Source organism: Mustela putorius, unplaced genomic scaffold (genome assembly GCF_011764305.1).
Source record: "Mustela putorius furo isolate JIRA1106 unplaced genomic scaffold, ASM1176430v1.1 tig00000166_pilon_pilon_pilon, whole genome shotgun sequence".
Lineage (NCBI taxonomy): Eukaryota > Metazoa > Chordata > Mammalia > Carnivora > Mustelidae > Mustela > Mustela putorius.
In genome coordinates this window covers 1,828,503-1,844,730 of record NW_025421301.1, presented here as the reverse complement: position 1 = coordinate 1,844,730, position 16,228 = coordinate 1,828,503, and the positions used below count along the sequence as shown (strand labels likewise).

The following is a 16,228-nucleotide window of genomic DNA, read 5'->3' as shown; positions in this document are numbered from 1 at the left end:
ATAAATCTTTGGCACATTTGTGATTACTCCTTAGGGCAAATTCCTAGAATTGAAATTTCTGGAACAAAGGTTATACATGATGTTAATGCTTTTGAAACATATTGTCACATTGCCCTCTAGCAATGTGTGAGAATGATAGTTTCCCTGAACTGCCCATACCCATGGAAATTATTTTAATACATTTTTGCCAATTTCCACTTTTTGATGTATTAAAAAATGATGATTAATATACCAAAAAAGGCTTCTTTTATAGAAATTCATTGATTTTTTTAGCACACGTTGCCCTTGATAATCAAAGGTAAAACACAGTTGATTGTTGCTTTATCCACTTGGTGGCTGAAAAACTTTTTCTGGGAAGGACCAGATAGAAAACATTTTCTGCTTATGAGTTGCATGGTCTCTATTGCAACCACTCAACTGCCATTGTAGTACGAAAGAAGCCACAAACAATACAGAAGGCAGTGAGCATAGTAGTGGTCCAACAAAACGTTACTTACAAAACAGGTGAAGGGCAGAATTTAGCATGCAGGCCAGTGTTTGCTGGATGCTGCTCTGGACATAAATGAAAACACAGTATGTGTTAGCGAAGGTCTGAGAAACTGGAGGAGAGGATCTGGTGGGCAGAAATGATAGTAGAGTGTGACATTGCTACGAAAAACAGATGCCTAGGTGCTGAGAGAGCCAGAGAACAGAACAAAGCTGACTCTTGAAGACCAGGTTGGTGTTAGCCAAGGGAAAGCAGGAAAGTTCAGAATGTGGGGGTAGGGACTGGAATGAAGGGAATCCAAGGGAGAGAAAACAGTATGTGGGAGGGCCCAGAAGAGTAAGAACATAATCAAGATACTCCATGTAGTTTCCACAGGTGTATAGAGCTCAGATAGTATTAGTGTTCTCCAGAGAAACTGAACTGAGAGAGAGAGGGGGTAAGAAGAAAGAGGGAGAGAAATTTATTTTAAGGAATTGGCCTACATGATTATGGAAGCTGAGAAGTCCAGCTATCTACCGCCTGTGGACTTGAGACTCAAGAAAGGCAGTGGTATATTTCCAGGCTGAGTCCAAAGGTCTCTGGAGTGTTGATGGGATAAGTCCTGGTCTGAGGGCAGGAGAAGACCAAAGTCCCAATTCAAACAGACATGGACAGTAAATTCTCCCCTTTACCTTTTTGTTCTAATGGAGCCCTCAACAGATTGGATGAGGCCCACCCACATTGGGAGACAATCTGCTTTACTAAGTCTACAGATTCAAATGTAAATCTCATCTGGAAACACCCTCACAGACACACCCAGGGATACTGTTTAGTGAAATATCTGGGCAAGTCAAGTTGTTGTAAAACTAACCATCACGGGTAGAAAGGCAGTGGAGAATGAAGCTGGGAGGATCAGATTGTGGAGGCACTGTAACTGTATCAAGGGGTTTGCGTTTATCTTAAAGGTGTGGGGGACCCATGGGAGGATTCTAAGCTAAGAAATGACATGATCGGAATCTGGTTAAAAAAATTTTTTTTTCAATAATTGTATGGTGGTCATTCAAGAGATTAGTACCAGGGGATACTGAATGGATGGTGTATGGGAACTCTGTACTGGTTTTACAATTTCTCTAAGTCTAAAATTATTTCAGAAGTAAAGGTTAAAAATATCCATCTGGCAGCAGTGTTGAAGATGAAGTAGAGAAGTGGCCTGAGGGTGGTATTGCAGTAATCCAGGGCAAGGAGGATCCGAAATAAACCAGTGGCAGTGGGAATAAAGACAAGAGGGTGGATGAGAGATTTAGGAGCAAGTAGAGGCAGGACTCAGTGACTGACCTCTGGAGGATGGAGTGGAAATAGAACCATCTCAGGAAGAAGGCTAGCATTTAATGATAATGTTCCTCCCTTGAGGGGAGAAAGAAGGTGATTTTTTCTAGGCGGAGGTGGATTAAGAACAAATGTTTGCAGATGTTTAGAGAAAATGAATGACATCCTTCTCACTCAAGGAGAAGATTTTTAAGTGAACTGTAACTTGGTCTCTGACCCTTTATCACAAGGAAATACACAGCATTACTGCTGTTTTCAAGACCAGAAGAGATGGCCGGGACTGTTAATGTGCACACCGTGAATTTATACACAATGTAGGAAGAGTATGGGGGAGTCACTAGACCATACAGCAATGTACTATTAGTCAGACATGTGATGTTTCATACTCTGAATGCTTCTTTGAAAATGGTTAAGTTTATACAGTAGCTTTAAGAAAGATTTGTGAAGCGTGTTGTGTTATTGAGTCTCAGAGTGTTAGTTCTTGGTGGCTCTTAGCCTGGAGTAAAATCCCATAGAACTTTTCCCCTTTAGCATTTGATCAAATGCAGTGACCCTAAAGATAGCAGCTAAATTGAATAGGTTATTCTCCTCAGGGAACACATCTAGAAATATGCTTCACAAAGCCATTTCTTGGGGGTAATTTTTCTTCTCCTATAAATCATGGCTGGCCAATTGATGATCACTGGCTGAACATGAAATATTTAGATGTTCTATATAATATTCCAAACTGGTTCATTTTACAGACTGAATTTACTGAAATAATCAATTATATTGCTGATATTAGTTATTTTCCTGTCACCCACTCTAAAAGTATTAGCTTTTCCAATAACACTTTGAATTCCTTTGAAAAGTTTGAAGCAGTCTGTCTTTTAAAGAGTTCCTCAAGAGGCGCCTTGGTAGCTCAGTTGGTTAAGCGTCTGCCTTGGCTCAGGTCATGATCCCGTGGTCCTAGGATGGAGCCCCAGTCCTGGGATGGAGCCTGGCTTTGGGCTCCCTGCTCAGCAAGAAGTCTGTTTCTCCCTCTCCCTCTGCCCCTCTCCCAGGTCTTGCTCTCTCTCTCTCTCTCTCTCTCCCTCTCAAATAAATAAAAAAAATCTTAAAAAAAAAAATAAAGTGTTCCTCCGAGTAGTTGAGAATACAAATACATATTAAAATGTAAATTCTGGGGCGCCTGGGTGGCTCAGTGGGTTAAGCCTCTGCCTTCGGCTCAGGTCATGATCTCAGGGCCCTGGGATCAAGTCCCACATCGGGCTCTCTGCTCAGCGGGGAGCCTGCTTCCTCCTCTCTCTCTCTGCCTGCCTCTCTACCTACTTGTGATCTCTCTCTGTCAAATAAATAAATAAAATCTTAAAAAAATGTAAATTCTGTATTTCACATTATATTATTAGATGTATTTTCAAATGATTTAAAATATTAAAGGAAAATACTTCAGAAGCTATAGGTGTATTGTTTCCCAAATCTTAAGATCGCTCACAAGTCGCTTATGAGAGAAGAGGGAAACACAACCAATTAAGAATTATGTGTTCTGTATGCATAGGACTGGAGATGCTATCGAGGAAGTAAGATAAAAAGAGAAGAAAGAAAAAGTCAGAATGAAAGAAACCATAGTCCCGGCCCTCAAGAATTTATAAACAGTAAGATAAAAAAGATTATCTATGAAAGAAGAAAAATAGAACTTTGGTTTCAGGGTCAAATGAAACACAAATTGAATATTTTAAAAGTATTCATTTAAATGCTAAATAAGAACATATTCATAAACATCCATAATAATTATGCCTATTATTTTCTGTGGTACAAAAGAGATGATAAAATGTAATCACTAAATGTTGGCTGGTTGAAAGCCCAAGCCATCCTGAACACAGTAGCCAACTGATGGAGTTTGGATGTTTTGGTCTCCTTCTGGGAACGCCTGACCCAGGTGATGATTTTGAGTCACTTCTCAGCCATTTGAAAAAAGAGCAATGGAAGTTAACCTGCTAGATAATAGTTACTTGAATTTTTAAACCAGGAATGTCTGGGTCCCCATTTCCTAATGCATGGGCTTGAAGGAGACATATCCTAGGCAATCATACTGATAATTCTGTTTTGAAACCTATGTTGTCCTTTGGCTAAACTTTAAAAGGAAACATGTTTGAAAAACTAACACAAAAGCTGCCCTAACCTGGCCAAGATGATTGTCCACTAAAAGGAGCTAGAGGATGCTTCTACACAGAAAAAAAGGGGTTTTCTAACAGGTCATCCTGTAGCAGCTGTGTAGACTAAGCAGTAGGCTTTAATCTTAGTAGACTAAGAGTAGCTTTTGTTGTACATTTTTGACTACTTAACTCAAGGCTTTCAAAAGGAAAACATTCAAAAGAACCCCCAATGAGTCAGCAAAGACTCTGAAAAGATTGTGTATATTTTCTAAAGCATATTTTAAAAAATCACGTACAAGGGAAAAGTGTAGAACATGTACCCACAAGAGCTAAATTTAAAAAATGTGCGTAGCAGTGAACACATGCATAGCATATGGATACGGCTGACGGAAGAGTTCCTGGCCTCCATTCAAGACACCACTGACAGCAGATGCACCGCCATAAATTTGAGCTACACAAGCCACATCCTTGCTGATCAAGTTCCAGTCAGTTCTCTTGGAGTCCAGTATGGCTGACGCACACTGAAATGAAACTCCAGCTTTCCTTTTGGTTAGAGAGAAAAGAAATTCCTCTATGAAAAGGCCAAGATGTACCTGTCCCAGACAACTAGATACTCTTGCATTCCTTGATTGTCCAAGACATTGGCTAGTAAAGCTCCTGGCTGCTCTTCACTTCAGTTTTTCCAGCAGATTGTGCCCAGCAGTCCGATTCCAACAGCTCGGCAAGGACAAAGAGCAGTCCTTGGGATTAGCCTCTGCAATTTCTTTGGGATTAAATTACACTTCTCAAGCAGCTTTCAAGGCTCTGAGTGTAATAACAGGGGAATCCTTACTACTATTTCTTTCATGGCCAAAAAAATAAAAAATAAAAAGTACTGCTTTATGAATTTGTTGGGGGGGGTTCTTGGGTGTTTACTTAAAATCTTGAACAGTTTTGACATTTATAAAATGGGTACATATTTTATACTTTCGTATTTTATGAATCACCTCTATATGGACCTATAGAAGTGCTAGCTTGAATCGGAATTCTCCTTGGACTGACACCATAACTGAAGGCGCTCAGTACAGGAGGTGCAGCATTTAGCTGGACCAGCAACCTGTAAAATGTTCTCCATCAACAAGTCACATAGAAGCCTTTGGTCCTTCGCTGGATGGGTAGAGCAGATGTTGGAGAGGAGGGGCCTGCTTTGCAAAATCCTTTTGACAATAATTTGATAACTTTGGCAGAATTGAATCTGCTAATTTGATTCTTAGATTTCTAGGTGGTGGAGCAGTACCAGATGCCTCACAAAATATTAGCATCCATGTTTAACTGCTTTCATCACATCCTGTTCACTCCTCTTTGGGGAGCTTCATATTAAATTAGATGCAGCTGCTGAGTGAAAGCTTTCTTTCATGATCCTATTCAGTATGAAAACAATAGCAAAAATAAACATTCAATTTCCTAACTTTTAGGAATTCTTCCTTTGGTTTTGACTTTTCTTTCTTTCTTTCTTTTTTTTTTTTTTTTTTTTTGGATGGAAGAGGGATAGCTTGATAGCTTGATCAGGGTACTGTTTGGGTGACAGACCACCTGACTAAAGAAAGGAAAGAGTTCCCTAGAGTCCTATTACCTGCCCTATAACCTTTGGCAAAACCCACTAAATGTGCCCGAGGTGGTACTTTTTCTTGCAAATAATTGGTCTTACCTCAAAAATTATAAGTGTTATTTTCTCTAATTCTGACAATTTTGAATCACATTTTTAATTCACTTGGTGAACACTTAGTGGACTAGACCTCAATTCTACTTTTATTTAATGTAATTTCCATTGCTCAAGGAATTAAGTTATCATTTATTGGTCACTAGGTTTCAAAAGAGAAGAGAAAACACTTGGGAAAAAAAGAGACATTTTATCCCTGGCCTGTAGTAAAGCTCCTGACATATTTTTAGATGCTAACAAGTAATGTCAGACTAACAGCTGTTAAAAGAATCTTCTTTAACACCCATACAGGAATAAAGATTTATACAGAGAGCTTTGTGTGCATACCTGGTTGATAATCAGAGAAGTTTGATTCTTCCTTCTTTCTTTTGCCTTCTGTTCCCTCTGAGTTTTCTTTTGTCATAGCCTTGCAATATGCAAAGAATTGCTGTTTTCCAGCTCCCCTGCAGTGGAACAACAGCAAAGAAGTTCCCCCCACCTCCATCCCCCACCACCCACCTTGCATCATTTAAGCCTATACTCTGTGGACCAGACTTTGGGATAACTTACTCTGAAGTCCATTTCCTGATTACATTTGCCTATAGTTACAAAGTGCTCTGAAGGGCAAACCTGGGGGTGGGAAGCCTGGAATAGGGTCTTTGGGGGCCTTTTAAATCTCTGACGTCATTGGTACTTTGTTGAGCACCTGTGGCCCAAGAAACGTCTGGGTTGGCTGGTTCTAGCAAAAAGTGTCTTTATCCTTCCCACTGGTCTCAGTAGAGCTGCCATTTCCTGCTGCCTCAGAGACACAACAGAGTGCCGAACTGTCATTTAGTTTAACTCTGTGGCAACGAGGCAAGGGGATCTGACCGTGACTAAACCTTTAAACCCAGCAAAAGAACACAGGGCCGTCAGGGAAGCCTGCTGACGTCCTAGAAGGATGGACTGTTGCTGGGTTTGTGTATCAGACAGGCAGAAAGGGAGTCCCCAGCAACAAAGACTTGACAAAAACTCCTACAATTCACTTTTTCAAGCCTTTTGTTATGTCAGAATTGAAGCACTTCTTTCAGGAAGCTGCTCTGAGGACAACTGTGGCTAGCTTTCATCACCAAGAGAAGGTGCTGTCCCATCAGCCACCAGAGGGAGGAGTGACCACAACTTTCAAGAGGGGCCTGGCTCCGTGGACTATTCCGGCTGTTTTCCTTTCCTGGTTTCCATGTGCGTGTTGTACACAGATACAACCACTTTCACCAGACAGGGAATGCAGTTCTACTGAGATGCCTCATATAGGACTTAGAGGAAGGAGAAAGGAGCATCAGAATAAACTGGCCTCCTTCTCTCCTTCCTAGTTAATTCTTAAATTGCCTGCTTTAAATGAAACTATTTAAAGCAGTAGATTGACTTAGAGTAATAACAGTAACAATTTTTCTCATTTGAAAAATGTCTTCTTGGGGCACCTGGGTGGCTCAGTGGTTTAAAGCTTCTCCTTTCGGCTCAGGTCATGACTCCAGCCAGGGTCCGGGGATCGAGCCCCGCATTGGGCTGCTTAGCGGGGAGCCTGCTTCCTCCTCTCTCTCTCTCTCTGCCTGCTTTTCTGCCTACTTGTGATCTCTGTCTGTCAGATTAAAAAAAAAAATCTTTAGAAAAGAAAAATGTCTTCTTGAGTCCATTATAAAAGCACATTTTATATGTCAGTCTTGCAAATAGATGTTAAAATTTTGTAGGCTCCCCAAAACATATTTGTTAGTCTTACCATATTGACTGTGGTGTAAGTAATGTGTGTAGCAACGTGGACCTGATCATTACACACACCCAGCCCTGAAGGTGTAGAATGTGCTTCCTGTTTTGTGGGCTAGATTTTAACTTTTCAGAAGTCTTCTTGCTCACAGTCCAATTTCTATTAAACACCGATTTAATTCTTTTCAGGTCTCAGGCCTATGGTTTCATGCTAATTTGGTAGGCTGCTGGTGATGTATTGATTAAACAGTAATATTGTTAAGGAATTTTCAATGGCAATTTTTTATTTTTTTAGTTAGCAGAATGGGATAAGAGTTCCCAGCATGTTTCCCAAGTTTCAGTTTAGTACTTCATTTTGCAATCTCTTATACATTGCCATTTGTATAAATTATTTCTTACAGCAGTCCCATGAAATAGGCTAATGCTGTGTCCAGAAGTTGCCTAGGTTTTAGAAAGGATACATGGTATGTCCTGAGACAGTGGCAGAGCCAAGACTAGAATTCACAGTTCTTGGAGCTCAGGCAGCCATGTCTCTTCACCCATGTGATGTATCCAGCCCCTTCCTTTGATTATATCAAGTACTGGTACCATTGCAGGGTCATAGATTAAGATAAAAATAACACAGTTATGGAGATGGAGTCCATACCCATGAAGGCAGAGCCCAGCACTCAGCAGCCTGAGTGGGACGGGGTGGATGTTCTCATCCCTTTAGAGTTCCCTAGACAAATGGCTTCCTCATTGTCTGTTTCTGGTCTTCTGAGTCAGGCTGTTCCAACTGGAAGATCATTTAGTTCAATCCTTTGTTTTGCAGGAAAGGAAAGCCTTGGGAAAAGTCTCAGGATATGAACACAACTTCTGATCCTGGCTTTATTTTAGCACCCCACCCCCTAGACCACCCTCTTTCTCCAGACTGGCTTCCAAGCCTCTTGTCATAGAATTGGAAAGTGAATTGAGGTATCAGTCCATGACCACAACACATGAATTTGGGATATTTCCTGTGTCAAGGGAAGCCCAGAGCTTGATACAACTTGTAGGTAGATTATGAGAGTGATAAAAGATGTTTTCTGTTTCACCAAATAATATTAGTTGTCTAACTAGAACTTATTGTCTATAAAACCCACAGTGAAATGGAGACTTCAAATGATTACTCTAGACAACAAAACCACACCAATCATCTAGGCCTCCAATGGAACTTTGTAGTCTGACTGGGAGGGAAAATAATTTGTTATCCAAGAAAATTCTCTTTCACCATTATACTTACTCATATGCAAAATGTTGGGTGAGAAGACTCAAGTTAGAAAAAATAAGCCTATGCAATATATGATTTTGAAAATCTCTTCTGGGAGCTAGGGTTTCCCACACTTTAGTCATTCACAAACAACATCACCATTTTTATCATATCCATGTATTTCCATTAAATTGACTTTTTAATATAAATCAGTATATGAAAAGAGGAAAACTGTAAAACTATGAAAAATGGTAAGCCAGTATCATTTACCATAGAAAATTAAAATAAATTCATAATGATAAAATTTTTATAGTGTATCTATGCCCCCTTAGAACCATCTCATGCATGATCAACAGTGTGTATACTATGCCATAGAAACACTGATCTAGGCCAGCAGTTACCAGTATTTTTAAGGCACAGGAGAGGTGTCTTATGAACCATCTATATGCTTAAAAATTATTGAGGACCCCTAAAGAGATTTTGTTTAAGTGGGCTATATCTATAAATATTTGCTATATTAGAAGTTAAAGCTAAGGGGGGGCCTGGGTGGCTCAGTTGGTTAAGTGTCCAACTCTTGATTTTGACTCAGGTCGTGATTCAGGGCTGTGCAACCAAGCTCTGTGTTGGGCTCTGTGCTGGACGTGGAACCTGCTTTAGTTTCTGTCTTTCTCTCTGTCTTTTCTACCCCTCCCCCGCTTGTGCACATGTGCTCTCTCTCTCAAAAAAAAAAAAGCTAAGAAGTATTTAAAATGTATATTTAATAATTCATTTACAAATAATAATAAACCTATCATGTGGTAACATAAGTATCATGCATATTCCTAAAAACAGTATTTTCCAAAACAAAAAAACAGTGGACTGAGAATAGTGGCATTATTTTACATTTCTGTAAATTAATGTCTTGCTCAATAGATGACTGTTGGGGCTGGGGGGCGCCTGGGTGGTTCAGTGAGTTAAGCCTCTGCCTTTGGCTCAGGTCCTGATCTCAGAGTCCTGGGATCAAGCCCTGCCTCTGGTTCTCTGCCCAGCAGGGAGCCTGCTCTCTCTCTCTCTGCCTGCCTCTCTGCCTACTTGTGATCTCTCTCTGTGTCAAATAAATAAATAAATAAATACAATCTTTAAGAAAAAGTTAAAAAGGAGACTATTGGGGGTGGGGTTCCTGGGCGGCTCAGTCAGTTAAGCGTCTGCCTTCAGCTCAGGTCATGATCCCAGGGTCCTGGGATTGAACCCTGCATCAGGCTCTCTGCTCAGCAGGGAGTCCGCTTGTCCCTCTCCCTGTGCTTCCCCTCCCCAACTTAAGCTCTCTCACTCTCTCTCTCTTATAAATAAATAAATAAATAAATAATTTTTAAAAATCTTTAAAGAAAAAAAAGTTGGGCTCTCACACCTGTGTTTGCATTCACTGTGTTGTGATATGTTGTTTTGGTTGAAGTATATGAGGAATATCTGGCTGCACATAGATACGTAATTGGAAAAGAGAAGTGTACTTAATAGTCTTGCTACATATTGTAGATATTCTTCTTTGATATTGCACCAGAGCACAAGATACAGAATCTGAAACCAAATCAGTGAACTCTCATTTTAAAATCTATTGACTTACCTTCTACTTTGAATGAATCTTTTACCTATGCATGATTTTGTAAAAGCATACATTGGTCATTTGAGAAATATTATTTCTCTGAATTATGCAGATCTTCCAAATTTCAGCACATTTCCTTACTCAGTATTTTTTAAAATCACATTTTAAAATATCACTACTGGTCATATCAGGAAAATAGCTAAGTATTAAAAAGCTGTTAAGCTCATGATGACAGATACAAGTTTTTCAGAGTTCTTTTACCTTAAAGTTCCAATTTTATCATTGGTGACAAATACTGAGAAAGTTGTATTTGTTTGCTCATTTGTTTTACCTTGAATTGAGAGGTCATTTAGTTAATTTTCAAGAAAGTGTTGTCAAATACTAGTGTCAAACTGTTAAACAAAGTAGGTGTGTAAGTCTTACGAGTAAACTGGTCCTCCATGAAAATGGCAGGTTAGGTCAGCTTGCAACACAACTACAGGAGTGCTTCTTCTTGAAACAACCATCATACTTTAGTATGAAATAGACATGCTCTCTATGTGAATATCCCATTTCATCATACAAATATTAAAAATGCATGTATCCAAGGGTCAAGATTTAATGAAATTAATAATTTTTATTTCTTCATCAAGGATATCTTTAAGTGAAATTGGTGATTGTTTTTATCGTGAATCCACGGTGTTGAAAGATACAAGGACTGCAAGTAAAGTTTAGTGCCACTGCTTTGATTTGTGGAAAGGCGCTACAGTTTTACCCACCATTGCTTTCACACCATCACTGCAAAAGTCAGCACTGAAAAATGGACAAATAATGCCTTAGTCTTACTTTATTGTGAAAATTGTTATGATCTCACAAATGCCCTGAAAGAAGCTTGTTAACCCTTAGGGATCCATGGCCAAACTTGGAGATCTGTCCATCTAGGCCACCCTCTAAACTAGGGGTAAGGAGAAACAATCTCATATTTATTAAGTACCATATAAATATTGTGTTATGGACCTAATCATGCTTAGAGATAAGGTCTTTAAAATGGTGATTAATTTAAAATGAGGCCATTAGAATGGGGTCACAATCTCATATGGCTTGTGTCTTTATAAGACAGTAAAGTGACATCAGGGAGACACATGTGTTCAGGGGGATGACCATGTGAACAGGTAGCAAGAGGGCAGCCATCTGCAAACGAAAAGAGATGCTTCAGAGGGTTCCAACCATGTTGGCACCTTGATCTTGGATTCCAGCCTCCAGAACTAGGAAAACAGATTTCTGTTGTTAAAGCCCCACAGTAGGTGGTATTTTGTTATGGCAGCCCCAGCAAACTAATACAGATCACTATTGAATCTTCATAAAATCTTTGAAGTATGTAGTGTCAACCTCACTTTATGGAGAAGGTAATAGAAGCTTAAAGAGAATGAATGATGTCCCGAACTCATGCCGCTAAGAGAGAGAAGAACCAAAATTTGAATCCAGATGTGACCATGAAGTCAGTATTCACACAGCCAGGATGTGACTGAGCACATACAGAACCCTGGGATTGGTGCTCCCTCTGTAACAGAAGGTTGTCCTGTAAATGTGGAGGTGTTATTTCCTACTAGTGATCCTAATAAACAGGAAACCTGAACTGTAATAAACAGTCTCTGTTACAGGGGCAATTAATGAGTTTGCAAAAATGTATCTCTGCTCTAAGGAGATAGAGCAGACAGTTTGCCTGTTTGTTTTTAAATTACAGTTATAAATAGAGACCAGCAGGACTCAAATCCAAGATCTTCTTACAGTTAAGAACAGAACCACCACACCTTACTTCCTTTAATAAACATGTCTGTGGGAGCTAATACCAACCACCCAGAGAAATAAGGAAATGAACTAACACCTCCTCCTTGGACCTATGGCCTCTTTCTGTCCGTCCTTGTAATGTGCTATTATTGATTGGCAAGTCAGAAGGGACAGTTCAGCAGTAGGCAGTCTGTGGGAGGATGCCTCCTTTCTCTACCTGGTGTCTTGGTTGACCCCTCAGGAGGTGTGGCTGAAGGTTCAACATTGAATAGTTTTGAATGCCTAGGTTTCATCCTAGAATCTCCCTCAAGTCCAGCAGTAGTGAAGCAATTGTGTGTCCTGCCGTAATAGATCTGAATCAAAGCAAAGCCAGTGTTCTCTTCTTTCCAGGGAGCACAGAGTGTACTGGTTTTAGATGAATGGGGAGGCTTTGTGAAGTGCCCCGATCAGAGGGCTGGAAGCTCCATCCTTTGGCAGAGAGCAACTCTAAATGCTTCCCATGTGCTGCTTGCCATTTGCATTTGAATTTTGATTGCCAGGGATTTTAAGCTTTGTTGGTGAATTTCTAATCCTTTCTTTCAAAGTTCCTGCTTCAGTTGATGTCTTATTTTTTATACATTTAGAATTAATTCAACAACTGCTAAAAAAAAAAAAAAGGCAGAAAGTTGTACTCCTACTAAGTATTGTGCACATAGCATTAGATTCCAGGGGTCTTAGGATAAACAGTGCATGGATTTTTGTTCTCAGATAATTTTTATAATGCTTTTTAAAGGTTCTCTTAATTCAGAATGTCATTGCATTGCCTTACTAGTCTTTTATGTATAGTCTTTATCAGTATGAGACTGTATTATTTTTATTAATATACTTATTTTCCATTTCCCCAACCAGAATGAAGCTCTCTGAAGGCATGGATCTTGTCTGTTTTGCTTCCCACTGTGTCATCAGACCCAGAATAGTGCCGGACGCACTAAGTGTAGACATCCATAAACGATGAGTAATCTGTAGCTAACAAACAGGGGTATAGTGCATGCAATGTGGTTTGAGAACATTTTGTCTTTTTTTTTTTTTTCCTAAGGACACTGGTATAATGACTAAATTCTGAAGAATGGACACTAGTTCACCTTGTACACTTCTGTTTTCTTAGAAGAGATTTTGAAACAGCTGTTAAAACCCATCTGAAGCTGCAGTGTTCTAATGGTTGGAGTGAGTTCCACAAATTCTCCCTAGAATCCTTCTGTCTTTATTTGGGCTGCTATAACAGAATCCTATAGACTATGTGGCTTAAACATCAAACATTTATTTCTCACACTTCTGGAGGTTGGAAAGTCCAAGATCAGAGTGTCTGCAGATATATGGTCTAGTGAGAGCTTGCTTCCTGGTTCATAAATGGCTTTTTGCTGTGTCTTCACATGGTGGGGGCGGGGTTGAGGAAGCTCTTTGGGGCCATTTTGAGACATTCTATAATCAGAATTGGCTTCTACCTTGCACATGACTTCTGTGGCAAAAATTCTGTCACCTAACCCTCTTTACCCTTGAGGATAATACACCTCCCCATGATTTCTGATATTGGAGTAAAAAAACCATCTGGTGTCAAGTGATATGAATACATACTCCTGGACCTTTGATTTATAGCCTTGAATGTGCACAGAACATGCTTGTGCACAAATGTATACATGCATGTGTGTGTGAATGAAAGAAGTGGGGGTTGCGTTTTGCAGAATTTGAACCTGTAATTTTTTCTGCACTGGGCATTTCCAGCATTGGTTGATGCAGGTGGTGAGAATATCTTTGCATCCATAATAGCCTTGACTGCTGAGAATGTTAACAGTGAGTTTCATGAACTATGTTTTTTTCTTGGGACTATTAAATGTGTCAAGTTTGGTGTAGTTAAGAGGCACTCATAGTAACTTATTTTTAAGATGTCTAGATATAAGATGCCTCCATAGGAGTATGTCATATAAAAATTTCCCCAAGTTCCGATGTTGACAGATGGTGCAGTTCTGCAATATAAGCAGTGATGTCCTCATGAGACTATTGATTTTGTTTGTGAAATATAAATCCCTAAACAGTGACTGATGGGCTGGTGAGAAGTGCTTCTTTAATAATTCAGTAATTTCATTAAATGATCTGGTCCTCAGTGAAACAGAAGTGGTGAAGGACCTGGCTGTGGAGTGCACTTAAGTCTTGATAAAAACATGACCATGGTCTCCTTTGTTCATGTTTCTCTTTGTTCATGTTTCTCTGTGTCTTCAAGATAAAGTGAAATCTTTCAGTATATGAATTCCAAGAAGTAGAGCAAATGACATCAAATTCTTCAGTGTGTCTCACAGCAGCCATTTTAAGCTCAGTCTGCCCAGATTCAAGACAATGGCTTGGTTCCTTTGCTTATAGGTAGGCTTGGGCATTGATTTCTTTTGCCTCTGCTATTTACCTTTCTTTTTAAATTTATTATTATTATGATGTTAAGTTAGTCACCATCAATACTTCATTAGTTTTTGAGTTAGTGTTCAATGATTCATTGTTTGCAAATAATACCTACTGCTCCTTGCAAAATGTGTCCTCCTTAATACCCATCACTGGGCTAACCCATCTCCCTACCCTCATCCCCTCTGAAACCCTCGGTTTGTTTCCCGGAGTCCATAGTCTCTCGTGGTTTGTCTCCCCCTCTGATTTACCACCCTTCATTTTCCCCTTCCTTCTCCTAATGTCCTCCATGCTATTCCTTATGTTCCACATATAAGTGAAACCACATAATTGTCTTTCTCTGCTTGACTTATGTCACTTAGCATAATCCCCTCCAGTTCCATCCATGTCAATACAAATGGTGGGTATTCATCCTTTCTAATGACTGAGCAATATTCCATTGTATATATGGACCACAACTTTACTTATTCTTCTGTTGAAGTGTATCTCAGCTCCTTCCACAGTTTGCCTATTGTGGACATTGCTGCTATGAACATTGGGGTGCATGAGTCCCTTCTTTTCACTACACCTGTAACTTTGTGGTAAATACCAGTAGTGCAATTGCTGGATCATAGGGTAGCTCTATTTTTAACTTTTGGAGAACCTCCATACTATTTTCCAAAGTGGCTGTACCATCTTGCATTCCCACCAACAGTGTTAAGAAGGTTCCCCTTTCTCCACATCCTCTCCAACATTTGTTGTTTCTTGTTAATTTTTGCCGTTCTAACTGGTGTAAGGTGGTATCTCAGTGTGGTTTTGATTTGCACTTCCCTGATGGCTAATGATGTTGAATATTTTTTCCTGTGTCTGTTAGCCATTCATATGTCTTCTTTGGAGAAGTGTCTGTTCATGTCTTTTGCCCATTTTTTTGACTTGATTATTTGTTTTTAGAGGTATTGAGTTTGAGAAGTTCTTTATAGATCTTGGGTACTAGCCCTTTAGCTATAGTGTCAGTTGCAAATATCTTCTCTTCTCCCATTCCTTAGGTTGCCTCTTTGTTTTTTTGACTGTTTCCTTTGCTGTGCAGAAGCTTTTAATCTTGATGAAGTCCCCAAAGTTCATTTTTGCTTTTGTTTCCCTTGCCTTTGGAGATATGTCTTGAAAGAAGTTGCTGTGGCCGATGTTGAAAAGGTTACTGCCTATGTTCTCTTTGAGGATTTTGATGGATTCCTGTCTCTCACATTGAGGTCTTTCAACCATTCATACATCTTTGTGTATGGTGTAAGAACAGTCGAGCAATCTATATTTTCAGTACCATCCCAATCAAAATACCACCAGCATCTTTCAAAGAGCTGGAACAAACAGTCCTAAAATTTTTATGGAAACAGAAAAGACCCTGAGTCACCAAGGAAATGTTGAAAAAGAAAAACAAAGCCGGTGGCGGGGGGCGGGGGGATCACGTTGCCTGATTTTGAACTATATTACAAAGCTGTGATCACCAAGACAGCATGGTATTGGCGCAAAAACAGATACAAAGATCAATGGAACTGAATAGAGAGCCCAGATATGGGCCCTCAACTCTATGGTCAACTAAACTTCAACAGAGCAATAAAAATCTTCCAAGGGAAAAAAGACAGTCTCTTCAATAAATGGTGCTGGGAAAATTAGACAGCTATATACAGAGGAATGAAACTCAACCTTTTTTCTTAGTGGGCTATCATCTCAATAGAGAATGGACTGTTTGTTGGGAATGGAAGCCAAGATGATTCCAACACAGAACTTTATAACAGCTGAGAATGTCATAATCAGCAAAGCCTTCTTCTTCTGATCTGACAGAAGCAATAAGTAACAAAAAAACCCTAAGAAACAAATAACCTGAAACCCAATCATGGAAGCCCCTGGAAATGCA

General features: G+C 39.6%; 1 long non-coding RNA gene across 2 annotated transcripts in view; it reads left to right on the top strand.

The window, feature by feature from the left end:
- The window catches only part of LOC101692400, a 100,456-nt gene extending 86,073 nt beyond the window's left edge, over nucleotides 1–14,383 (top strand). For both annotated transcript variants that reach the window (XR_200547.3, XR_001181951.2), the window contains exon 3: nucleotides 12,805–14,383. This is a non-coding gene — a long non-coding RNA (uncharacterized LOC101692400). The remainder of the gene's footprint in view (nucleotides 1–12,804) is intronic.
- Nucleotides 14,384–16,228: the final 1,845 nt, after the last annotated feature.